This window comes from Macaca nemestrina, chromosome 4, assembly GCF_043159975.1.
Source record: "Macaca nemestrina isolate mMacNem1 chromosome 4, mMacNem.hap1, whole genome shotgun sequence".
In the NCBI taxonomy this organism is placed as follows: domain Eukaryota; kingdom Metazoa; phylum Chordata; class Mammalia; order Primates; family Cercopithecidae; genus Macaca; species Macaca nemestrina.
Window position 1 is genome coordinate 7,409,885 of NC_092128.1, and position 27,394 is coordinate 7,437,278.

At 45.6% G+C, this 27,394-nt stretch overlaps 1 long non-coding RNA gene across 3 annotated transcripts in view; it reads left to right on the forward strand.

Annotated features, from left to right (window-relative positions):
- The window catches only part of LOC105474925 (uncharacterized), a 29,785-nt gene that overhangs the window by 128 nt on the left and 2,263 nt on the right, over positions 1–27,394 (forward strand). The window contains exons 2-4 of one of the 3 annotated variants that reach the window (XR_983012.2): positions 1,352–1,467; positions 12,413–12,560; positions 14,924–14,990. This is a non-coding gene — a long non-coding RNA (uncharacterized lncRNA). Of the gene's footprint in view, positions 1–9; positions 1,468–12,412; positions 12,561–14,923; positions 14,991–27,394 lie in introns of those variants that run through there. The other 2 variants (XR_011621845.1, XR_011621844.1) reach the window with 2 other exon arrangements.

A 27,394-nucleotide genomic window follows, 5' to 3' on the forward strand; every position in this document is an offset into this window, starting at 1 on the left:
AGAATCCAGGGTGACTCTTTTCTTTAGGCAAGGCCTAATTTTTAGCTTTTTTTTTGTTGTTGTTGTTGTTTTGAGATGGAGTCTCACTCTGTCACCCAGGTTGGAGTGCAGTGGCGCAATCTCTGCTCATTGCAAACTTCGCCTCCCGGGTTCATGCCATTCTCCTGCCTCAGCCTCCCGAGTAGCTGGGACTACAGGCGCCCGCCACCACGCCCAGCCAATTTTTTGTATTTTTAGTAGAGATGGGGTTTCACCGTGTTAGCCAGGATGATCTCGATCTCCCGACCTCGTGATTGGCCCGCCTTGGCCTCCCAAAGTGCTGGGATTACAGGCGTGAGCCACCACGCCTGGCGAATTTTTTAGCATTTTTGAAACAAACTTAAGAAAAAGAACAAGTTTTCAGAAAACATGAAGAAACTTACAGATGAGCCAAAGGGTTATTAAATTGCCTTTTAATTCTTTACATTACTCAGCATTTAGATGTCAGTACATTAAGACATTTAGAACACAAATATTTCTAAAGTTTTTTACAGTACGTAACATTTAGAACACAAGTTCAGCCAAACGCTTGTGAAATTTCTTCTGAACAAATCCCAGGGGACTTGACCCTCCCGGCTTGAGGATGCTGACTCTGTTTTGCCTGAAACCAGACAAGCTCTGCTTCGGGGTCTGTGAGTGGAAGGGGGATGGGTGGGGACCTCTTGCAATCTCTCCTGGGGCAGACACAATGGGTAATAGTGACCTCCTGGGGTAGATACTGAAACTACGTCAAGTGATAACAAAACTGGCAGAAATCAGTTGGACCCAAAATGGCCAACTGGAGTTTCTGTAGAAAGAGCTTGCTGATATCACAGCCTGAATTTCCACACATGTTTCTTATTAACTGCCCCAGAATTTAATTTGCATACAGCACCCACGAGGAGGCAGGAAGAGATAACTGCACATGTCTGAGGACTTGCCAGACCTCCTCTTTCCTTCCACCAATCTCTTGCTAGTCCCAGCAACTCCTGACCTTGTTATCCACTCCGCTCAGCCTCAGTACTGAGATTACAGGCATGAGCCACCTCACCCAGCCTGGAACTTCGTTTTTTAATTGAGATACTACATATCATACAATTCACCTTTCATCCATGTTGTGGCATTTGTCAGTATTTCATTCCCTTTTATGGCTGAATAACAAGCCATTGCTTGAAAATATCACATGTTATTTATCTGTTCATCAACTGGTGAACATTTAGCTGGTTTCCACTTTGGGGCTGTCATAAATAGTACTGCTATGAATATTCCTGTACGTGTTTTTGTGTGGACATAATCCCTCTAACCATTTTCTAACAAAATTATTTCCTTAAAGACAGCACAGCGAGACAGATTTGAGCAGGACTCCGGTCTCCTTGTTGGTCAACTTGCAGTGAAAAGCTTTTCTTTTCTCTAAAACCCAGTGTCTTAGTATTGGCTTCTAGCGCACAGGTCAGTGACCTCTTTTGCTCAGTAACAACATGATGGGCCATAATGACCTCCTGGGGCAGACAGATGGGCATCAGTGACTTCCCAGCCAAACTCATGAGCCTCCTTTCTGCAGGCTCAATGGGAAGGTCCTTCTTGCCCATTAATAATATTAATATTAAAGTAAGCTTTTATTCATAATAGCCCCAAACTGGAAACAACCCAAATATCCATCTGCAGTAGAATGGACCCACTGTGGCATATTCACAGAATGCAATGCAAACCAGCAGTGGAAAAGACCAGACTGCAGCTGCATACAACATGGATGCCTCTCACAGACATGGCGTGAGACCGAAGCAGCCCATGGGAGAGCACGATTCTATTTCTGTGAAGTTTCTGCAGAACGAGAGCTTGCTGATGTCACAGCCCAAATTCTCACAGCATGTGGAAGGGAGCAAGAAAAGGCAAAGCCACTCTAAAGTGATAGAGCAGTTTATCTGTCTCTCAGTAACCAGTAGCTCTGTTTAGGGGCCAGAACAGGGTTGCTGGTTACTGAGAGGGGGCAAGAGAGAGGCTTTTAGAGTGCCAGAATGTTCTGTGTCTTCTTGATCTGGGGGAGTGAAGGCTTCCTGGAGCCTACTTGTACAAACGTGCATTGGGCTGGTCACTGAAAGTGTATATACTTCACTGTATGTATGTCATATCCTTAAAACACAAAGGAAAAAAAGTGAGTCAACACAACTTTTGGACAAATATTTTATTGCGGGAATTTTGCAACCATTAACATGGTTTGGTTGCTGTAATAAAGTAAAATCTTCCTCTCTGAGAAAGGTGCACATCTACCATGTTCAAGGACAATAGTTCAAATTGCGTTTATTTATATTCGTATTTATTTATTTGAGACAGAGGCTTGCTTTGGCCTCCCAATGTGTTGCAATTACAGGCATGATCCACTGTGCCTGAACATTTTTTTTTTGAGACAGAGTCTCGCTCTGTTGCCCAGGCTGGAGTGCAATGGCAAGATCTCGGCTCACTGCAAACCCCACCTCTGGGTTCAAGCAATTCTCCTGCCTCAGCCTCCTGAGTAGCTGGGACTACAGGTGCATGCCACTGTGCTCAGCTAATTTTTGTATATTTAGTAGAGATGGTGTTTCACTATGTTGGCCAGGCTGGTCTCGAACTCCTGACCTTGTGATCCACTCCCCTCAGCCTCAGTGCTAAGATTACAGGCATAAGCCACCTCACCCGGCCTGGAACTTTATTTTTTAATTGAGATATTACATATCGCTCAATTCATCTTTCATCCATGTTGTGGCATTTGTTAGTATTTCATTCCCTTTTATGGCGGAATAACGAGCCATTGCTTGAAAATACCACATTTTATATATCTGTTCATCAACTGGTGAACGTTTAGCTGGTTTCCACTTCGGGGGTGTTATAAATAGTACTGCTATGAATATTCCTGTACATGTTTTTGTGTGGACATAAGTTTTCAGTTCTCTTGAGTAGACACATAGGAGTAGAATTGCATGTGGTAACTCTAATGTGTTTAATTTTTTGAGTAATTGCCAGGCTGTTTTATAAAGCAGCTGCACCATAGAATTTTTATTTCCAAGAGGAAAACGAGTCACAAACAGCCCTTCCTTAGGGCTTGCCCTACCGATTTCAGACTTGCCTTGCCAGCCTCTACTGTTGTGTACCAACCAACTCCTGGCAATACATTTCTTCATATGTATCTCTTGCTGGTTCTGTTTCTCAGGTTAACAAGCCCATACTCCTGTGTAACTGAACCCTTTTTAAAAATCCAGTACCTGGAAAGTTCCTGCACGCTCCTTCCCTGTCAGTGCTCATTACAATCTGGCCCCAGAAGCAAACACTATTCTAATTTTATTTACCATACATTAGTTTTACCTGCTGTAGAATTTCATGTAACCGAAAGGATATGATATGTGGTAGAAAACCTTGCGTAAGGTTGCTTTCATTCAGCGTAATATTTTTGAGACTTACTGTTTCATGTATCAGTAGTTTACTTTTTATTGATGAGTAGATTTTTATCATTAAAATCATACCATTTGTTTCTTCATTATTTTGTTCATGAATACCTGGGTATTTTAGTTTGCTCAGGCTGCCATAACAAAGTACTACAGGCGTGGTGGTTTAACAACCAAAATTAATTTCTTTTCTTTTCTTTTTTTTTTTTTTTTTTTTGAGACAGTCTCTCGTTCTGTCACCCGGACTGGAGTGCAATGGCGCGATCTCAGCTCACTGCACTCTGCCTTCTGGGTTCAGGCAATTCTCCTGCTTCAGCCTCCCGAGCAGCTGGGATTATAGACGTGGGCAATCTTTGTATTTTTAGTAGAGATGGGGTTTCCCCATGTTGACCAGGCTGGTTTTGAACTCTTGACCTTATGATCCACCCACCTTGGCCTCCCAAAGTGCTGGGATTACAGGCGTGAGCCATCGCACCTGGCCTGAAATTAATTTCTCATAGTTCTGGAAGCTGTAAGTCCAAGATTAAGCTGCCAGTGGGGTTGGATTCCTCTGAGGACTCTCTCCTTGGTTGCAGTTGGCCACCTTCTTGCTGTGTCCTCACATGCTCTTTATTAGGTGTGCACACACCCATGAGGTTCTCTCTCTGGGTGTTTGTAATTTCCTCTTCTTAAAAGGGCACCAATCAGATTGCATTTAAGGCTCACTCTAACAACCTCATTTTAACTTAATTGCCTCTTTAAAGGCCCTATCTTCAAACACAGTCAGTACCATTCTAAGGTACCAAGGGTCAGGATTTCAATATATGAATTTGGGGGGATGCAGTTCAGTTGATAGCACCACACTGTTTCCAGTTTGGAGCTTTTACGAATCAAGCTGTTCTGAAATTCCCGTTCACCTTTTTATGGACCGATGTTTTTGGTTCTCTGAGTAAACACCCAGGAGTGTTAAGTCTTTTGAGAAGTGGTCAGACCTTCTACTAAAGTGGTAGTGCCATGTGTGCTCCCATTTGGCGTTGTCAGTCTTTTTAATTTTAGCTATAGACAGGCTGGATATCCGGCAGCGATAGTAACCGAATTGGCCTTGGTGAGAGGGAGACCATGTTGTTGAGTTCATGAATGGTCTCTACTTGTGTCATTTGTTGCAGGAGCATTGCACCAGCACTGGTGACCAAGGAGAGGCTCAGGTGTACATTCTCTGATGAGCATTAACTCGAGGCACTATGGTGTGCTCCATTTGTGCCACCAGCATGGGTCCATCCTCAGACTTCTTTGCCTCCAGCCTTTCCATCATACTCTTTCCAATCCCAAGACATTTCTTACTAAGGCTCCAGGTGTCCTTGTACTTCAGGCCAACTCTCCCTCTCAGGTGTATAACATTTCCTATCATTTGGTGGATTGTTGCTCTGCCCACCTGACCTTAACACTCAGTGACTCTGGTAAAACCCACCTTGCAGTGGGCAGCTCTAGTCACATAGCCACTTGATATCTAATGGTCAGAAGCTCAGTCTCTATCAGGGTTCAAGCCAGGAGCTGTTTTTAGAGAGGCATATCCATGCTCTCAAACTCTAGTAAGTCTGCAGAATAGCTCTCCTATGGGTCTTGCCAGGAACCACCCGCCACCCCGCAACAGTGTCCTTCTTCATCACAGGTCCCTCCAGCACCATCCCATTTGCTGGGTCATGTAGCCGGAGTGGGAGGGCAACCTGTAGCCTGGACCTGTTGTGGAGCTTTCTCCTTCTCTGAGCCTACCTGAAATTGGCAGCTTTTCAAGTTACCCCCAGAATGGGTTGGATCTGTACTCCTATGTGAAGTCTGTGCTACCTACAAAATCCACAGAGGTTCACTCTACGCTGTGTCTTTTTCTTGGTAGGAGCCGCAAAGGGCAACAACTTGTCCTTTATCTTAGAATCGATATCTTGGCATGCCACAGACTATAGGACCTCTAAAAGCTTCAGTGTCAAAGCTCCTGAATCTTCATAGGGTGTATCTCCCAACTGGTGCACATGTGTCTTCCTGAGTGTCTTGCTGTGGCACCAGCTCTAATTGACGTGACATCATCAATATGGAGGAACAGCATGATTGGTGTCCTTATAAGCAGAGATCAGGACACAGACGCACACAGAGGGATGACCCTGTGAGGACACAGGGAGAAGATGGCGTCTGCCAGCCATGGAGACAGGCATCAGAAGAAGCTGAACCCACGGAGGCCTTGATGTTGGATCTGCAGCCTCCAGAGCTGTGAGAGGCTAAGTTTCTGCTGTTTAAGCCCCCGTCTGAGGTCTTTATTACAGCAGCCGAGGCTGCCTGATGCACCTCTCTGTTGCAGAAACATGTCTTCTCACATGCGGCTGCTCAACAGAGCTGCATTCAAGAATGATCCTTTTGTAGAATACAAGGAACAACATGATGAGATGGGGAGGATCAGGGCTGTGGAAGAGAACGCTGGTTGTTCCTCCTACCCTAGTCTCCTCTTCTCTCCTACAAGCTGGGCATAGGTCCCCTGTTTCAGCTGGTGGTGACCATGACTGCTATCTCTTCCATGGCAGGCAGGCAGAAGTGCCCTGCACCACTGCCAGGCCTGACCCGAAAGCCTCCCCGGAGCTTCCGCCCATGCTCTGCCTGGGACGATGACAATCAACACAGCATCAGAAACCACGTGTTCCAGATGGCAGAGCCACCATCGGCCTGGTTCCTGAATGACCATGTGGAGCAACCTGGAATATCCACCCTGGATAGCTAAGTGAGCAAGAAATAGAGTCTTATCTAGTTGCTTCACTATATTTCAGATACTCTTGAAAAGGGCTTCAGCCTACCCCAAATACAAGAGACATGAAAGAAAAGGATAAAAATGAAAAAGAAGTGAATGGTGTAAAGTGAAATAAACAATTCAACACCGAGAACAAGCTAGATGGTCAATATTTTTCTGTGATATGAAGGACGTATGAGATGTGGATGCTGCCCAGGAATTGCTTAAGGGTTACTGGGAAGCTAGCATAACCATGTGAAGGAATTAGGGGAAGACACAAGATTAAAAGTGCTGAATTACATGGTACAGACTTGAGTTGCTGCAGCCTGGTGTCAAGGAAAGAAAACTGGGCCAATGTCAGGGGATGTAGTTGCCAGAATCAATTCATAAGTGGAAAGGATAATGTTAAAAAAAGGCATAGCATAAAGTCATGACCCAAAGCAGGTAGCTGGCGGGAGCTGAAGGGAGGAAGTTGGGAAGAGAAAGATAAAAGTTATGGAGGGCAGGGAAGGTGGGAGAGAGTAGGTGCAAGTGAACCATGGAGGTCAGTTCGGCAGTAGTGACCACAAAGCCTGGAAATTTCCTTGTAGCTAAAAGAGGATTAGGAAGAGGACACTGTACATTTTCTCTCCAATTAGTAGGCAAGCTCCATCCTAGCCAGTTCTAACTTAACAATGATGGAGAGAAACAAAGCACCCAGGAGCTTCTTTTCAGATTGAGAAGGAAAAGGAAACAGATCAAACTTCAACCTGTGAGCCAGGAAAGCCATCTCTGGTCTTGTGTCTCCTGAGGAAGAAAAGCAACACTTTTAACAAAGGGCAGAGAAGCGGAAAAGGGGATGCAAGCTAACAGAAAGCAGGCAAAGTTCCAGGCCAATCTGGGCAACATAGCGAGATCCTGTCCCTACACAAAATAAAAACAATTAGCCAGGCATGGTGGTGTGCACCTGTAGTCCCAGCTACTCAGGAGGCTGAGATGGGAGGATGGCTTGAACCTGGGAGATCCAGGCTGCAGTGAGCTGTGTGATTGCACCTCTGCGCTCCTGCCTGGGCGACAGAGCGAGACCCTGTCAAAAAAAAAAAAAAAAAAAAAAAAAAGAGGAAAGGAAGGAAGGGACGGAGAAAGAGAAAGCAAGCAGGAAAAAACACTTAGGAATAAAATTTGCCAGTTTTTGCAAACCATTCCACCCATTTTTGAGAGTTGTTAGCTCTTGGAGGGCAGAACCCCAGGCTTGTCTGTCTCTTGTCTTCCCACGTGAAGTGAGGCGCACAAGGAGAACCCCCATGGTGATGAGCAGAGGCTGGAGCAGTGCGCCTACAAGCCGCAGAGCACCACGCGCGGCTGGCAACACCAGGAGCTGGAAGCGGTGAGAAAGGATTTTCCACCCAGAGTCTCAGAGAAGCATAGCCCTGCTGACACCTTGGTCTCAACTCCTGGCTTCTGCAACTGAGAGAGGATACATTTCTGTTGTTTTAAGACATGTTCTATGACACGCTCCTGGCATATGACAGGTGCTAACAGGCACTCGCTAGACACATTCTCAAATAATTATAATGCTTAGAACAAGACAATAGAATTGGTAAACAATGCCAAATATGACTATCTATAGGGGAAAAAGGAAAAATCAAAGTGGGGAAGAGGGAAAAAAGGGAATTAAAAGTTACTAAAGTGGCCTTACTCTTAGTTCTGACTCCCTCCAACCACTATGGGCGCATCTATGCAAAGATTCCAGTGCATTCTGTCTGATTCTGCTCTAGCGGGAAAGGCCTGCAGACCTTCTTCTGTTCCCAAAACACTCTTCTGACTTCCAAGTTCCTTCTGACCTCCAAGTTCCTCTGTAGTCGTCAACCTTCCCAACCCATGTTCTTTTTTGTCTTAAAAACCATTCGGAAGAATCCAGTTCTCACCCACTCTGGGTACGCAGCCATTCCAGTAATCCATTGCCATCCATCATGTGGGATCTGATCATCTCAGGGTACAAGCAATATTTTCCCCAATAACTGTGTAGTAAACTTTCTCCATGGAGGTGGGCTGTTATCTCAGGAAACTCACCAACTGGGCTGTAATTGCAGAGGCTTTCGTTAGAAATTAAGGGCTTACCATCTCAAAGTGTGGGCCCGGGGCTGGGGATGTGGGACTGGGGAGGAGGGGGATCTATCCTAAGTGTCAGGCAGAGGACTTCCCTTGGCTAATATCCAGGGAAGATCATCTTATTTGATAGACCGCATGCTGATTGCTTCTATTCCAAACCAGAAAAAGCATAATGCAAATCTTTTGAGGAAGGCGGAAGATGCTGTTTTCATCTTTAAGTACCTCCTATGTGATACCTGGTTGCACTAGCTAATGGCTCTATGTACCGAGCCCTGTGCTAGGCTATGCCAGGGACACAGGAAGAGAGTCCACAGTCCTCTTCTAGAGCTGCCTACATCTTCAAAAGGGCAAGAGACATTTTTTCAAGGCAAATTCTTTGGTTCAGTTCCCATGGATGGATTTGATCAAAAGAGGTTGGTTTCCCTAGATAATCCATACAAAAATTGTGGGGCTTTTCTTGGTAGATGTTAATCAGTGGCCTCTTGAGTGAATGATCAGTTTTGTCTGCAGTTAATTAAAAACTAGCAAACTCTGGTTATGAGATGGAAAGAACATCTGCTGAATGAAGATACTCTAAAGATGAAAGTTAGAAAAACCCTAGGACCCCAGGTAAGTTATTGAAAATATGAAGAATTTAACGAGAAGTAGTCCATTTGGAAACTTTTGATGTTGATAGCTTTGTTCATGTGCCAAATAATCATCTTTTCAGGCAACACTGTGAGAAATCAGACAAATGAAGTAAAGTGGATGAAAGCGATATGTACATTCTTGAGGACCGTTCTCAAAATGAAATGTATTTAAAGCAAACAGGATCTCAGTTACTGGGAGCTGGTCTGGTGGGATGTGGCCAAACAGAATTCCAATGAACCCAAGAGGGGTCTTCTTTATGTTTGACTATTGTGTTGCTTTTGTCTGCTTTAATGAAATCTCCATGGAAGCTGGGATGACTCTCCATCCTCCACGGACATTCTTCTAAAAGAATCACATTGTCATATTTTCTTGAATCTTCTCTAGCTTTCCCTTAAAGTAATACAACATCCAAGCTGGAAGATTCGTTGGGGACCGTGATCAGTAATTGAATCCCCCTGGTCAGTAATTCAGATATTCCTAATTATCGAATTATCAAATCTTAAAAATTAACTACATTGCCAGCGAGAATATCTCAGAACAACACTGACTGTCTTCCCAGGCCCAACCAATCCCTTTGACAAACTGATTGCCTCCGGGAAAGTCATGCCTTGAGTTAAATGAACAAAACAGGTTAAGAACAGGCCGAGCCTGCTGGCTCACACCTGTAATCCCAGCACTTTGGGAGGCCGAGGCGGGTGGATCATGAGGTCAGGAGTTCGAGATCAGCCTGGCCAACATGGTGAAACCCCATTTCTACTAAAAACACAAAAATTAGCTGGGCATGGTGGTGCACACCTGTAATCCCAGTTACTTGGGAGGCTGAGGCAGGAGAATCGTTTGAACCTGGGAGGTGGAGGTTGCAGTGAGCTGAGATTGTGCCATTGCACTCCAGCCTGGGTGACAAGAGCGAAACTCTGTCTCAAAAAAAAAAAAAAAAACATTAATAGAAGCAGCTAGCACAGGGGCTATCGAATAACATGATCCTCCTTTTTCCCTCCTCCTCTCCTTCTTCCCCCTTTCTCCTTTTCTTTCTCTCCCTTCCTTTTTCTCTTTTCATAAACATTCCATCCAGAACCCAGTCTAGACAGGTTGCCCCGGTGTCGCTACAGAATCTTCCTTCTCCATCGCCCCCTTGCCTTGCTCCTGTGTTGTACTTCCTTTTGCACGTGTGCGTGTGTGTGTGCGCGTGTGTGCATTGTACTTTCTATTCCCTGTATCTTGACTTCTACCTTTTAAGTTTACTCATTTGTTTCAGTGCAGCATCTACTCCAGAATTTTTCTAAGAAACGGGGATGGGAGGTATGGGTGCAAGAATGACCTTATTTTACCACCTGGCAAACCCCAAATCTGAGAATGGCTACAAAATGTCGAGTTGACGTGTTATTTTTTATTTTTTATTTTTTTTTCCTGAGACAGAGTCTGGCTCTGCCACCCAGGCTGGAGTGCCGTGGCGTGATCTCGGCTCACTGCAACATCTGCCTGCCAGATTCAAGCAATTCTCCTGCCTCAGCCTCCCAAGTAGCTAGGATTACAGGTGTGTACCACCACACCTGGCTAATTTTTGTATTTTTAGTAGAGACGGGGTTTCACTATGTTGGCCAAGCTGGTCTCGAACTCCTGACTTCAGGTGTTGTGCCCACCTCAGCCTCCCAAAGTGCTGGAATTACAGGTGTGAGATAATACGTTTGGCTGTTGTGTTACTCTTTATGTAAGAACATCCATTCATTGTTAAGTTTCCTCCAAAACAACTCTTGGTTTCATTGTAGAAATCATACACTGTGATGCCCGAAGCACCTACATTTCCCCCGAGGTCTACTTTTGCCCTGGCTCTGGGGGGTTGCAATGCGGAGATCTACCCGTTTTGCACTGCCCATGACCAGGCTTCTGTCTGTTAGTTCCCCTAATAAATCACCCCAAACTGACAAACTGGATTTGTCTGCCCGTTCCTTTGGTTTCTTGGCTCCTTCTGCATTTTGGGGATGCTTTGCACTTACGGCCCTCCCTATGGAACAGGAGGTAAGATATTTTAGATATTATAAGTCCTAAAACATCACTGACTGCCTAGGTGTAAAAGTCTTTAACTGATTTTTATTCAGTATTTGAGGGCCTTGCTCCAATAACTGCAAGTTCTTCCCTCCACTGCTTCAGACCCAGTCCTGTGTTCTGGAATCCCTGGCCCTTTGATTCTTGTCTCTTTTGGGGTGCAAGGAAAAGGTACCCACTAAGCTAATTCAAATAAAGGGGCATATCTGCATGGGATGGGGAGGTAGGAGGGTTCCTGAAGATAGCCAGGAAAATTGAGGCAGGAGAATAGGGTCTAGAGGCAGGGAACCTAGGCCATTTCACGCTGACTTCTTGGAACTAGACTGAAAGGAAAACCCTAACTTTCCATGCCTAAGTAACAAAAGGACCAGGGGCAAACCCCCACCTTTTTTGTGCCCCACAGATGGGAAATTGAAAGTACTTCTGATTAGTTGCTTTTTGCAACCAATCAGATGTTTGAAGAAGAGAGCAACTTTGTAACTTCACTTCAGCCTCCGATTGGTTGCGGGCCACCTCTTCATTGACATGGGGTGAGCATGAATGTGGCCAATGGGAAAGCTCTAAGGGGTATTTAGACCTGAGTAGTTTCTGTATCCAGAGCCCTTGAGCCACTGCTCCGACCCACTCCCCTCCTGTGGAGTGTACTTTCCTTTTCAATAAATCTCTGCTTTTGTTGATTCATTCTTTTCTTGCTTTGTTTGTACGTTTTGTCCAATTCTTTGTTCAAAATGCCAAGAACCTGGACACCCTCCACCAGTAACAAAATTGTATTAAAAATCCAAGAGCAGAGCTGAGAAACACTGAAGTGGCCCAGGACTGGCGGCCACTCTCCCAGCATCTCTGACTGTCCTCTCTGGGCCCCTGGCTTTCACCTCCCGCAGCCCCCACTGGATGCTCCAGCGTGTGCCCATGCCCAGCCACCCCACACACTGCCCTGCACCCTCCTGGGCCCTCTTGCTCTGGCTCTACCTCTTATCTTTCTTCCCATCAAACTCACTAATCTAATTTTCAATTTGTCAGATTCCCAATAAAAAAGTCTTTCTGAGTCAGACGAGACAACTCCTCTGTTGCTGGCAGCCTCATCCATGGGCTGTCCTGAGTCCAGCTCCAGTATTTGGTCCAGGCTGCTCTGGCAGGGACCCAGCCATGAATGGATGCAAAGGAACGTGGTTTTCACCTGCATTCTCTGATTTCAGATGAAGCTAAGCTTCTCTTCTTGTTTGGTGGTCTCTGGCATGTCTTCTTCTATGAATTACGTATCTAAATACCCCTTAGAGCTTTCCCATTGGCCACATTCATGCTCACCCCATGTCAATGAAGAGGTGGCCCGCAACCAATCAGAGGCTGAAGTGAAGTTACAAAGTTGCTCTCTTCTTCAAACATCTGATTGGTTGCAAAAAGCAACTAATCAGAAGTACTTTATCTTATCCCTTTTTCCAATTTCTGTCTTTTTCTTCTTGATTTGCAGGAGTTCCTTGAATATTCTAGGCACTCATCCCTTGTCAGCTTTGGATATTCCAAGTGTGTTCTACCATATTCTGTCCTCTGTCTACAGGGATATGCCAGAGACACTGGTTCAGCCCAGACTACTGCAATAAGGCAAATATTACAATAAAGTGAGTCACACGGACAATTAATAACCCTGCAATGGCCTGTAAGTGTTCGAGTGAAAAGGAGAGTCGCAGGCCTCTGACTTTAAATCAAAAGGTAGAAGTAATTAAGCTAAGTGAGGAAGGCATGCTGAAAGCTGAGATAGGCCCCAAGCTAGGCGACTTGAGCCAAACAGTTACCAAATTGTGAGTGCAAAGAAAACGTTCTTGGCCAGGCATGGTGGCTCGCGCCTGTAATCCCAGCACTTTGAGAGGCCGAGGCGGGCGGATCACTTGAGGTCAGGAGTTCAAGACCAGCCTGGCCAGCATGGTGAAACTCCATCTCTACTAACAACACAAAAATTAGCCAGGCACGGTGGTCTGCACCTCTAATCCCAGCTGCTTGGGAGGCTGAGGCAGGAGAATCGCTTGAACCTGGGAGGCAGAGGTTGCAGTGAGCCGAGATCATACCACTGCCCTCCAGCCTGGGTGACAGAATAAGACTGTCTCAAAAACAAAAACAAAAACAAACAATTAAGTCAAGTTTTCAAAGCCCTTAACAGGATGGTTGAAATTCTGATGGGAAATGTGAATAGCATAAAAGCATTCTAAGCGGGGAAATGATAGGCGTAGAGGTCGGAAAAATGAGTAAGTCAGGGTCAAGGCACGTGACCCATTTTTGCTGAAGCTAAAGGTATCGAGGTATCTTAACATTACCAATGTCTTTCTCTTTTCACAGTTTAACAAAGTTAAGATCAAGGCATCAGTTATACTTTTCTTGTGTAAGAGCACATAAGACAACCTATATCCTTTACTTATGCCAAGAAAACTACCCGCTTTGCCCACTCTGCTCTTGATGCGCTGTTTAAAAAGCAGTTTCCCTTTCATATCAACACACTTGCTTCCTCTCGACTTCCTGTAATACTTGCTAACTTTCACTTCTGGTTTGCTTTGACTCCCTATTTTGGAAGCCGTTTCGTTTTCAAGTAAAGTAAACATGAACAACTCTAAAATACAACTTATACCTCTGTATCTTAGTCAAAACAATACAAACACCCTAGCACTTTTCTTCTCTAATTCAACTAGATGTTCACTACTAGATGGCAGACTAGGCCCATTGATTTTTGCATTACTTAGCTCCCTCTCTTAAGAATAAAAGGAGAGAGAGAAGCTGGGGCCAGTGGCTCACACCTATAATCCCAGCACTTTGGGAGGCTGAGGTGGGTGGATCACTTGAGGTCAGGAGTTCGAGATCAGACTGGCCGACATGGTAAAACCCCATCTCTGCTAAAAATACAAAAATTAGCTGCACATGGTGGCACATGCCTGTAATCCAGCTACTTGGGATGCTGAGGCATGAGAATTGCTTGAACCTGGGAAGCAGAAGTTGCAGTGAGCCGAGATCGTGTCACTGAACTCCAGCCTGGTAGACAGAGCAAGACTCCATCTCAAAAACAAACACACGCGCACACACACACACACACACACACACACACAACAGGGAGAAATAAAAGCCAAGTGCCCAGGTCAAGTCAGGCTCTGGTCAAACCAGGGCAAGACAGACAGCTGCCCAGGGAGCTCAGGGGAAATCCCCAGCTCCTGCAGGGCTGAGCAGAGAGACCAGCTGGAGAATCCACTTCCTTTTCCCTCTTCTTGTCTTCCACCCGGCCCTTATTTCCATTTCTGCTTTGTTTCCAGGCAGGTGCACACTCCACCTTTTCTCGTTGATGTGATGGTCCCCACTCCTCTGTCATGCCAGATTTAGGTCAGCTGTTCTGAGCACACGGCAAAGCAGCTTTAGACTCCTGCACTGTCGAAAAACACTCGCTGAGCCTTAGTAATTGCAAGGAAAATGAATGAACGCTATCAAATCCTCCACTGCTATTTTCTCACACTGAAGTCTATTTTTCTTAGGTATCTAGATACCTTGAATTTCCATTTCTCTCACTCCCTTCATTTTATTATTTTTCCTTATTTATACATTAACATTAAATATACTCTTTTGAATAATGACTTTCATAATTAAAAACTTTAAATGGCTTATTCCTTCTTTCTTGGAATTATTTTTATTTATTTATTTATTTTGAGATGGAGTCTTGCTCTGTTGCCCAGGCTGGAGTGCAGGGGTGCGATCTTTGCTCCCCACAACCTCTGCATCCCAGGTTCAAGCGATTCTCGTGCCTCAGCGTCCCAAGTAGCTGGATTACAGGCATGTGCCACCGTGTCCAGCTAATTTTTGTATTTTTAGTAGAGATGGGGTTTTGCCATGTTGGCCAGGCTGGTCTCGAACTCCTGACCTCAGGTGATCTGCCTGCCTCGGCTCCCAAAGTGCTGGGATTACAGGCATGAGCCACCGCACCCAGCCTCTTCCTTCTAATTTTCGTTCTCAGCTCTCAGCAACCTGGCTTAGAGGCTTCACTAGGAAGATGTGTCCTCCTCCATCCCAGCATTCTGCAGGTGAGTCTTTCACCATCTTTATAACCCAGTGGTCAAATAGCAGCTCTGGGGGCAGACAGGTGAGGCTGCGTCAGTTTCACTTCTGCTCTGCAGTTCGTCATCTGTGTGGCCTTGGTTAGAGTCCAGGACCTCTCTGATTTCCTGTAAACCGGGCTTGCTAATGCTGCCCCCATAAGATTGTTGTCATTTTAAAACAAGAAAATTCATGCAATTCATGTAACCTGCTGCTTGGCACATGGCGAAATCTCGATTGATGGTGGCTACTGCTCCTTCCACCTGGCTGCCCACTAGGAGGACAGAAGACAGGAAAGGAAAGAGCTCTGCTGATGGTCGGAAGGTAACATAGTACCATCCTCTATGAGCAGTAAAGCTGAAGAAGCCAAACGTAATGAGCTCGCACTCCACTTTCAGGATATTTAGAAAAGACAAGGAGGCAAGACCAAGCATGTTCATTACAGCATTGTTTGTTACGAGGAAAAATGGAAATAACCTAAATGTCCCAGAATAAGAGAACTAGTAAATATACTGTGATATTTATACAACCAATAGCATACAGAAGAGGAAAATGAATGAAACAGAAACACAAGGAAAAACTTCAGAAGTATAATATTGAGGGAAAGAAACCGATTGCAGAATAACACATGCAGGGTGATAGTAACCTCTTATTAAGTTTCAAACACATAAAACAGCAGTGTGGATTGTATCGGCACACATACATGTAGAGAAGTATAAACATATATATGGGAGTAATACAGATACATTCAGAACCATGATTACTTTAGGGAGAGGATATATTTAGGGACCCTCGACTGTATCTATTTTACTTTTTTAAAGGATCTGAAGTAAATGTGGGACAAAATGTTAAGATCTGATAAAGCTGGTTTGTGGGTGCATGGGTATTTTTACATTATTCTCCATATACATTTAAAAAGTCTGTAATATTCCATAATAAAAACAACTAAAGGTCTTACACGTTGAAACTCATAGTACTCACATAAATTAATTCCTTATAACCTGTAATATTCTTCATTGTAGCTATTAAAAATGATTGGTTTTGGCGGGGGGGGCGTGGCTCACACCTGTAATCCCAGCACTTTGGGAGGCCAAGGCAAGTGGGATGACCTTAAGTCAGGAGTTTGAGACCAGCCTGACCAACATGGTAAAACCCTGTCTCTACTGAAAATACAAAAATTAGCAGGGCGTGATGGCGGGCACCTGTAATCCCAGCTACTCAGGAGGCTGAGGAGGGAGAATCACTTGAAACCAGGAGGCAGAGATTGCAGTGAGCCGAGATCATACCACTGCACTCCAGCCTGGGCAACAGAGCAAGACTCTGTTTAAAAAAAAAAAAAAAAAAAAAAAAAGATTGGTGTATTTTATTTCATAGATGATCCACAAGAGGGAGATGTAGAATAATTATGTGTAACGAGAACAGCCTCCTAGGGCTTGGCAGGAGTGCTACGGAAACCAGGTGTCATCGGACACTCCCACGGCCCTCTGGCACCAGAGGCAATGCTCCTACCCCATGTTCCCAAACCTACAGAACAACTCCTCATGGTAAAGAGGACACATCACAGGGCACAGTGACAATCTGAACCGTGTTGTTTTTTCTTGTTTTGTTTTGTTTGAGACAGAGTCTCGCTCTGTCGCCAGGCTGGAGTGCAGTGGCGCAATCTGGGCTCAGTGCAACCTCCGCCTCCCGGGTTCAAGAGATTCTCCTGCCTCAGCCTCCTGAGTAGCTGGGATTACAGGCGCGCGCCACCACACCTGGATATTTTTTGTATTTTTAGTAGAGAAGGGGTTTCACCATGTTAGCCAGGACAGTGTCGATTTCTTGAACTTGTGATCCGCCCGCCTGAGCCTCCCAAAGTCCTGGAATTACAGGTGTGAGCCACCCCACCCTGCCTGAACAGTGTTTTAAAATACACAATGTAACAAATTGTTGGCAGAGTAGGTAACACCCAGCAGCTAGAGGAAGGGAGTTGAGAGTGCAGGCAAACAGGCGCGACCCCCGGGTGTCCCTGGCACCTATGGCGGGTGCTCCCCCCACTCCTTTGGGACACTTCCTAACGCACTGTTTTTCTTGCTATTCTGTACATTTGATTCTCTAGAATTCTCAGAAAAAGGCTGCCAGCGGCCAATTCACCAGTAAAGAGCTTTTATTGCACAATCATATAATAAACATGACCTCAGAGCTGGCTTTTATCCGGGCTAATGCCCAAAGAGAGGGGACTGTGTTCTGGCCACCTTTGGAGGCTGGGCTTCCTATTGAGGATTGGGAGCCTTCTCCTAAAGACCTAATCAACCAGAAACCAGAAGTGAGTCTTAGAAAATAGCAGGCACCACCCCTGTAATGTCATCTTTGAAAGAACCAAGAAAATCTTGCCTTTCAAGGATGGAGCTCTCTCCAACGTAGCTCACAGGAAACTAAGCACTGCGTTTCAACGAAGACAGGGGTGTGTATAAATTCTGATTTCACCACCTACTAATTGCATGCCCTTGGGGAAGCGAATTAGCCTTATTAAGTTTATTTCCTTTCTTTGTAAAACTGGGAAAATATTACTTACATCATGTGCAAGTTGCTCTAAGAGTGAAATGGGCACTAGTAGAGTGGCACATTCCCGGATTCATTTTTAAGAAATGACGGTATACCAGCCAGATCAAGAATTTGCTCCCCTCACGCCTAGACTGCCAGCACTTCGGGAGGCCAAGGCGGGTGGATCACGAGGTCAGGAGATCGAGACCATCCTGGCTAACATGGTGAAACCCCGTCTCTACTAAAAAAAAAAAATACAAAAAATTAGCCGGGCATGGTGGCGGGCACCTGTAGTCCCAGCCACTCGGGAGACTGAGGCAGGAGAATGGCATGAACCCGGGAGGCAGAGCTTGCAGTGAACTGAGATCGCACCGCTGCACTCCAGCCTGGGTGACAGAGCGAGACTCCGTCTCAAAAAAAAAATAAAAAGAATTTGCTCCATAAATGTTAATTTGTTTTTCCTTTCCCCTAAACAAGGGAGAAAGGAATTCGTTTCGTGATTACTGTCCTGTAGAAGAGATGGTGATTCATATTGGTGCCCCAGTCACTACAATTATTTGGAGAAAGATATTTCTATGTATATATGTGTATACAAATATACAAACATATATTGTATACAAATAACACATGTATAAATACATGTTAGGTGTGTGTATGTTTATTATACTATATTCCGGTTTGTAAAAGGGATTTGCATAAGTTTAAGAAAAAAACAACAAGACAGTTAAAAATCATGCAGTCATTTAAATACTTTTATTCTCTGCTGGTGGGAGTGCCAATCAGCATAACATTTCTGAAATGCATTTTGTTATATCAAGAGTCTTAAAATGTTTATTTTGGCCACTTCTAGAAATCTATTCTAAGTAAATATTAAAAGTCAAATGAAACTATGTTTTAAAATAGTTTATTACAAACATCATTTTAACAACAAAATATGGAAACTGCCCATATGCTCAACAGTGAAGAGAAAAGGTAAATAAATAATTGGAAATGCTATAATATCCAGTGAAAAATCAGGACACAAATTGTGTATATAGTATGACTGCAACTATGTATAGCTATAGAGACACACACAAAACAGACTGGACATTATCACCTATAATTTCACCGTTTCTTTGTGTGATTCAGTACTTTCAAATTTTAGAAGGTTACTTTCATAAAAGAAAATATAAACATAATATTAAAACAACAACAAAAAATAGTTTCTGTGAGAGAGGTAAGAAAAGATCAATGCCTTCCCAGATGTTGACCCCCCCAGCCTGTTTCAGACGTCATCCTGTTTGAGCTAACTGCGGCATCTGATGCTGCGGACCATTCCTGCTTCCAGCAATCCTTTTCCTGTGATGTCTGCAGCCCTTGCCTGTGCGAGAAGAGTGCTGTGATCGATTGACAATGCCTGCCATGGGCATGGAGAGCAGGAGTGGGGCCACGTGCACTATACACTTGCCATCTTTGTTCTACGTTTCCCTTGATAATTGCCCTCATTCCCATGACATCACTTTTCATGTTCATGCCAATGATTCAAGCCTACATCCCAGCATCTTTCCCTCTCTCACCTCCTTACCCATCTATTCCACTCCATCTAGTCTTGCTATTAGGCGTCTTGAACTTCACAGGTACAAACTGAACTTTCTTCCCTTTCTCTTCCTACTCAGAACCTTCCCCCTTTTCTCTCTTCCCCCATTATGCCAGCACTCACCTGGTTTTTAAAGGTCAAAACCTTTAAAGGTAAAACTTTACATCATTCTTATCTTTTTCCATCTTTTCCTCCCAACCCACTGAGTCATGGAGCCCTAGGTGTGACCTCAGAAATGGGCTCGTATGGAGCCACCCTGGTCCAGCCTGCATCACTTCTGCATCCACCTATTCCAGCAGCTGCCAAACTGCCTTCTCCCTGTTTCTTCCCTCCTCTACTTTTGTTGCCAGGGTTATGATCTCATCATCGAAGTAGAGACTCATTTGCCTGCCTGAAGTCCTCTGTTGCCACCCTCGGCCCGCTGCTGGGTCACTTACTGTACTTCTCCCATGGCCCCTGTGCCACCTGCTCCCTTGTCCCACATTGTGGTGGCTCGCGTCCCCGGCTGGGTGCCTTTCTGTCTGCAGTGCCTCTTGTCCTCCTATCCCAGATTTAGTTCGGAGGCCTCTTCTTGGAAACACCGCCCCAGTGTCCACAGTTGGACGTCCTCTGTGTCCTGCCGGGTGTTCCCCGCAGTCCCCCGTTACCTGGGCTGGTGTCCGTGTTCCGTGTCTGGGCCCTAGTGGACTGTGGCTCCTCCAGGAGGCACCTGTGTCCCCACACCTCGGGAGCACACGGGGCTGACAGCGTGCTCCTAAAACAAAATGTTGCTGAGGTTGGGCGCATTGGCTCATGCCTGTAATCCCAGCACTTTGGGAGGCCAAGGCAGGCAGATCATGAGGTCAGGAGTTCGAGATCAGCCTGGCCAAGATGGTGAAACCCCGTCTATACTAAAAACACAAACATTAGCCAGGCGTGGTGGCACACGCCTATCATTCCAGCTAGTTGGGAGGCTGAGGCAGGAGAATCACTTGAACCTGGGAGGCGGAGGTTGCAGTGAGCCGAGATCGCGCCACTGCCCTCCAGCCTGGGTGACAGAGCAAGACTCCATCTCAAAAAACAAAAAACAAAACAACAACGACAAATGTTGCTGAGTGAATGAATGAGAACAGGGCGGGTATTTTCACCAGAACCTGAGAAAACAGTGCCTTTGTATTTGAGTATTCCATGTGTGCGATATTCCTGGTAGTTCGGAAAGACGGGAAGTAGAAGGGATGACACGGTTCCCGTTGTCTAGTCCCGTATTAGATCTTCGGGAGGAAGAACTGTTTTGGGCCTAGGGCCAGTGGCGTTTCCTCATTTGAATCCCCTCGTCCAACACCCTCGCCCCAACCTCCAGGGCCAGCCCAAGGAAGGTCACTCCGGGAAGTGTGGGTGATGATGACAGGGATAAAAACACCAGTCCTGGCTGAGTGTGGTGGCTCCTGCCTGTAATCCCTGCACTTTGGGAAACTGAGGTAGGCGGATCACTTGAGGTCAGGAGTTTGAGATCAGCCTGGCCAACACGGTGAAACCCCGCCTCCACTAAAAATACAAAAATCAACCAGCTGTGGTGGTTCGAGCCTGTGATCCCAACTACTCTGGAGGCTGAGGTGGGAGAATCGCTTGAACCCAGGAGGCGGAAGTTGCAGTGAGCCGAGATGGTACCACTGCACTCCAGCCTGGGTGACAGAGTGAGACTCCGTCTTAAAAAACAAAACCAAAAACTAAACACTGTTCCTTGTGTTTTAGTCCCTGTCCAGAAGATCCCTGAGATCCCAGCGTCCAAACACCTCCCTCCACCTGATGGGGCCCCCGGGTAGCACAAACGCTCTCCCTGGCAGTCCTTGAAGCTTCCTGGGAGCTGCAAGGAGGTGTGGGGTGGCAGGTGGCAGGTGGCGATATCATCCCTCCCCTCTGCTATTTCCCTCCACGCCCCACCCCTCCTATAGATGACCACATTGCCCCAGCTCAGAAATGCACCTCTGGTGTAGATTTACTTATTTTTATGGCAATAGTACTTTAAATACGCAAATGCAAAGTACTTTAAGTATGTGAAAGGTCGAACTCCTTGTAGTTAACCAGGGAAACATATGTACAAACAAAACCTCAAATCCTGTAGAGCGGAATAATTTAATGTGGGGGATGATCCTCTTTGGCTGAAACACAATCTCTAAAGTTTGTTTTAATAGGGAAAAAATAATGCAGTCATAGGTCTGGTTTAATATTTAATCTGCTTTAGTATTTTTAGCTTTAGTAATAATATAGATAATGTCTTTTCATATCAGTATATTGTGCAAAATGTCATGATTAACGTAAGGGCTTTGTTAGCTGGTTTAGATTCATCACACCTTGCATTTAACCAGATTCTGCTACCAGGCAACCTGAAATGTCAATTTAAGTGAGATATCATTACACACTGTAAAACCATTGCTCACATAAAGTTAGCAATAGGGTGATGTTGTTGTCTACACTAAAAAATATCTAGTTTAATACTGCCAGGCTCAGGAATAGAAATTAAAATTGGTCATTAATCCTGGCAGAAAGAAAAAAAAAGTCTCAGTTCAGCATAGGCTGTGGAAGGAAAGCAACGAACGCTGGAAATGATGCATTTGTTCAATTCCAAGCATGGTCTGACCATAACTTGGGCTTTCTTACTGTCGTTTTCACTTTGTCTTCACGTTAAAGTATCCAAACTGCTGGGAAACCTGCGTTTGCTCAGTGACGTTAATATCATTGGACTTTACTTGCTGCAAACCTTTATGTACATGTTACGCTGCTCTTCTCTCGTTAGCTCGTGAAAGGTAAAACAGACCGTCAGTCCAACACAGTGCGTCAAAGTCTCAGCATGTGTTAATCATTTAAGAAAGTGATTTTAACTATGAAAATAGCTGTGAATTGCAAACTATGACTGCAAAAGAAGAGTTTTATCTTTATAATTATCAAATAATTTAACATGACTACAGTACGGTTTATCGTGACTCATGCATGTCAGGGGACAGTTCCACGGGCTCAGAATCAAATCTTATCCAGTGTCACTGGATGGACAGCAGTGCCCCAGCACCTTCCTGGGTGAGCCTCTGTGCCTGCCACTACTTCTGGAGGAGCCCTGGCCAAACCAGACTGGGGTCCCAGCTCCAGCTTCTCCTTATGCAGACCTTAGGTGATGGAGCAGTGGACTTCACGAATACAGGTGGAAGTGCTCTGTGAAGCAAAGGGGCAGGTGGAGCCTGTAGACCCTCTGCCTCATTCCTTCTTGCACGGGCAAGGCAAGTAGTGGGGAAGGAAGCTGGTCTCACCAAAGAGGGTCATCTTCCTAGGGGCTCACAGCTGACAAGAAACTCCCTGTTATAGGTCATGGAGCTGTGGAAACCCTAGCACTGATTTAGAAAGCAACAGAGATGTCAAAAGAAAGACACTGTTAGGTCAGTGGGTTCAGGCCTTGATCTACCTTGTACCTCCCTGACTGCCAGTGTAATATCTTAAAGTGGAGAATGAATGGAGAGCAATTCCCCTCTGGCCATGGTGCCAAGCGGAGATACAGTGATGATTCTGAGATTACTCAAGACTTTCCTGTTCAAAGTGTGTGTTCAAGGGCCAGGCACGGTGGCTCTCGCCTGTAATCCCAGCATTTTGGGAGGCCAAGGCGGGTGGATCACATGAGGTCGAGGGTTCAAGGCCAGCCTGGCCAACACGGTGAAACCCCATCTCATCTCTACTAAAAATATAAAAATTAACCAGGCGCTGTGGCAGGTACCTGTAATCCCAGCTACTCAGCTACTTGGGAGGCTGAGGCAGGAGAATCGCTTGAACCGGGGAGGTGGAGGTTGCAGTGAGTCAAGATCGCGCCACTGCACTCCAGCCTGGGTGACAGAGTGAGCCACCATCTCAAAAAAAAACCAAACCAAACCAAAACAAAACAAAACAACTCAAAAAACAAAGTACGTGTTCAAGGAATTAGTCTCAAAGGAGCATTCAACCCAGCACAGTTTTGACAAAGTCAAATAAGAGTAACTCCCATCTTGTCGTGTGCCAGGCACCACGCTGAGCACTGTAAGTCTTGGTTTATCCTCCCATTTAACAGTGTTTGGGTACCTATTGCTGTGTACACACCATCCCAAATCTCAGTGGCTGAAAAGAGCCATTCAGTTCGCCCCAGGATTCTGAAGGTTGACTAGATTCAGTGGGACATTCTTCTGTCCCACGTGGTGTCCACTGAGGCTGCGGCCACCTGGGGACTGTCCTGCACTGCTCACTTGGGTCTGGGGCCCTGGCAGGGACAGGTGGAAGGCCAGGCTGTGCTGGGATTTGGGGATGGCTGGGCCTCTCCCTCTTCTACACACCTCTCCAGGTAGCTTTTTTACCTGGAGGTGGAGAAGCAGGGCAGACAGGCTTCCTCCTCAATGGTGCAGAGCTTCCCAAAGTACAAAAATAGAGGCCACCAGGTTTTCTTATGGCCTAGACTGGGAGTGGCACAGCATCATTCTGCCACTTTGTGTTGGCAAAGTGAGGCACAGGGCCAGCCCAGCTGCAGAGTGGGAGGAGCCACACAGGGACGTGGAGCACAGCAGGGGTGGTGGTCACCCAAGGAAGGCAGAGGCTCAGGAAGATGGAGTCACTTGAGTTCACGTAGCTGCTGACTGGTCTATTGCCAAGATTCACGATTCAAATTCAGGTCAGCCAAACTTCAAACCCAGATTGTTCCCTGCTGCTAAACTGATCATAACCCAGGACACACAGAAAAGAGGGGCAGAGGCTAAACCGCGTCACAAAAGCTAAGAGCCATCCTGAACCAGGGCTTGCGAGTCACGCTGAGTCAACATTTAAAATAGATTTTAGTTATGCTCAGAAAAACAAGAACAAGAAAGACGAGGCTCCCTGCTTGGGACAGATGGTGAAATTTAACAGATGAAAAAACAGAGCTGCCGAACTCTTATTTGGCTTCTATTCTATCAAGGATCATTATCTTCAAACCATGAAGGGCAGAGCAAACATCAGTCCGAGGGAGGCTGTGTTATGCATAGACTCTGAGTCAGAAGTCCTGGGGTTTGCTCAGCTCTGCCTGGCCAGCTGCTTTAATGCAGGAAGCCCACACTCGTCCTCCAAGATGGTGTCCGGCGCTAACAGGAGAAAATAAAAACAAGCACACAGGCCATCTGAAGGTTAAACAAGACGATGTTGTGACAGTTAATGAGATAGCTCAGACCCAGCACAGAGCTACACTCAACCAATGTTCATTTTTATTGAGGAGGTCATGTGACCATCTGATTTGAACAAATTTGATTTCAGAGGGTGAAGGAAGTAATATATACAGAAGACATTGATGGATGTATGATGTGCTTTAAAGAATGCAGGAGGCTGGGTGTGGTGGCTCATGCCTGTAATCCCAGCACTTTGGGAGGCCAAGGCAGGTGGATCACTTGAAGTCAGGAGTTTGAGACTAGCCTGGCCAACATGGTGAAACCTGTCTCTACTGAAAATACAATAATTAGCTGAGCATGGTGGTGCACACCTTATAGTCCCAGCTACTTGGGAGGCTGAGGCATGAGAATTGCTTGAACCCTGGAGGTAGGCGGAGGTTGTGTTGAGCCAAGATTGTGCCACTGCGCTTCCAGCCTGGGCAACAGAGCAAGACTCTGTCTCAAAATAAAATAAAATAAAATAAAATAAAATAAAATAAAATAAAATAAAGAATGCTGGAAAACAGCAAAAGTGCAGGAAAACTAAAGGCAAGCAACTGTGGTCCTGAGCTCCAAAAGAGGCAGGTGTTTCAACAAAATATAGACCAATACAACTGATTTTAATCCTGGACAAGTTTCTAGATATAAATCATGATAATAACCATACAACAAAAATCTCGCAGTCATTAAAAATCACGTTGAAAAAGCCTATTTCATGATAAGACTGTTCTCACTATAACAAGTTGTAAAATTGATGGCAGAACAATATGTATGCTATTATCTTAATTTGGATTAGAAAAACTTGTAAATGTGCCTCTCACAAAACAACGGTCCAAAGGTCCAAGGCCATCCCTTTAATACCTCTGCAGACCGGCTTTTCCTCTTTCTTTGTTCACAGGACGTCCATCCACCGAGACTGGCTGGGCTTTCTCCAGTCTTGACCGGGCCCCTAGGAGAGGGCAGCTGGCTGGCCTCGTTGACCTTTGATCTCTACTCCAGCCCAATCGGTTATAGGCAGTTGGTGCAAACATGCGTGCTGGGCCCACCCTTGTGATTTGGGGGACAGTTCTCAGAGAAGATGAGGGGTCATGAGTTGGCCACATACCCCCAAAGGTGACCGTTATACAAAGCTGGCCACACACATGAGGGAACAACAAAAATTACCCACAATCGCACAAACCAGGTGTCTGTTCACCAGGGGTCCAGGAGGAAATAGTTGGCACCCATAATTTAGTAATTTGAGGAGAGATTAATAAAGGGATTGTTTACGAGTGTAGGGAGCCCCAGAGGATGGTGCAGAGTCCTGGAGCTGGTGACAGCAAGGCACTTCATCTCCCCCGGCCTGAAGAGGTGAAGGGAGCAGCTCCCAGAGCCTGTAGGACCCGCCAGCAGTGGCCAGGGGACCCAGCAGCACTGAGGCCACCGCAGGGAGGGAACGGGGAGAACACATTCCCAACTTCCGTCTTCCTCCTCCCTCGGGTCAGTGGCCCAGGGGTGCCGTCCACCCATCCAAACCCACCAGAACCCAGAGGTCAAGGTGCCCGTTGAGGCAGCTCATGCATCTGCAGACAGAAGGTATTTAGCACATCTAACGACCTTCAGCAGAATTTTGGTTTATAAAAAACCTAAGGGGTCTCAGATTTAGATTCTGTTTCCCAGCCAGCCATGTTCACAGAGCATCATATTGGGAACACCTTTTTCATGTCTCCAGAAATTAAATGGCTGATTAACATTCTTCCATAGGGTCGTGACAATGAGCCGTTCTCTTATTTAGCAGTTGGGTCATTTCCAAGTTTCACCCTGACGTCTTCAGGTTTGGTAATGGTCTGCTGTAGAACACCACGTCCTCCCTTTCCCCACAGACTTGCCACTTGGCATTGTAATTGTCTGCTGTCTGTCTGCCTCCTTCTAGACTGTCTTGCCCTTGAGTTCCTTTGTCTCTGTAGCCCAGCTCCTAACAATGCCTGGCACAGAATAGGCACTTAAGAAATATTTGCGGAACATAAGAAAATGAACGAATAACAAGACAGCAGGTGAAGGCTGGATCCTGGCCCAGGGGTGTGAATTTCTCTCATCTTTGATGTACACCCCAGGGTGCCAATGAAAGTGCCAGAATGTGCCACTCCAGCTTGGTGTTGAGGCAACAGGCTGCAAGGGAAAGAGGTCGGGCTTTGCTCCTATACTTCCCAGGTTTTCAGAGCATGTTCCCTAATATCTCAGTTCCCTCTTTGCATAACAGGGGCACGGGTTCTTACAGGTTTAGCCCCGTGTTTCTAATCCTCACAGCTCTGTCGCTATTATTCTCTTCCCTTTTTCAGTAGCATTATTATCCAAGAATATGTTGGGCAATTGTGTTGAGATAGAAAAGGGAAAAATACCAGAAAAGAAGGTCAAGCTAAGTGCTCTATTAAGAAAAGTGCAAGATTACAATGGAGAGAGACCAAAGGGCAGAGGCACCAGCAGGAGACAGGGAGCTGGAACTGTGACCAAAGACTTCCAGAACCAAGACAAATGCACGTGTCAGATTCACCTCGAATTCCTGCAGATTCTTTTTTTTTTTTTTTTTTCTGAGACAGAGTCTTGCATTGTTGCCCAGGCTGGAGTGCAGTGTCATGATCTCTGCTCACTGCAGCCTCTGCCTCCTTGGTTCAAGCGATTCTCCGGCCTCAGCCTTTTGAGTAGCTGGGACTATAGGCACCTGCCACCACGCCCGGCTAAGTTTTGTATTTTTATTAGAAACAAGGTTTCACCATGTTGGCCAGGCTGATCTCGCATTCCTGACCTCATGATCTGCCCACCTCTGCCTCCCAAATTGTTGGGATTACAGGGATTACATTACAGGTGTGAGCCACTGCGCCTGGCCGAATTCCTACAGATTTTTGATTGTTCAATATTTAACAAATCCGCTTCTTGGAGAAGTCTTGATGCACCTGAGGAAATCTTATCCAGTGACAGGATTTTCTATTTCAAGCTGAATAATCATAATAAAACAAGTGAAACTGCTTAAGAGGAAGAGTTGGCGGGGCCTCACCAATTTTCACTGCTTCTGTGATAACAATTAGTAAATTATTGGAACCTCTGTTTCTTTTATTTTTATTTATTTTTTATTTTTGGAGACAGGGCGTCACTCCAG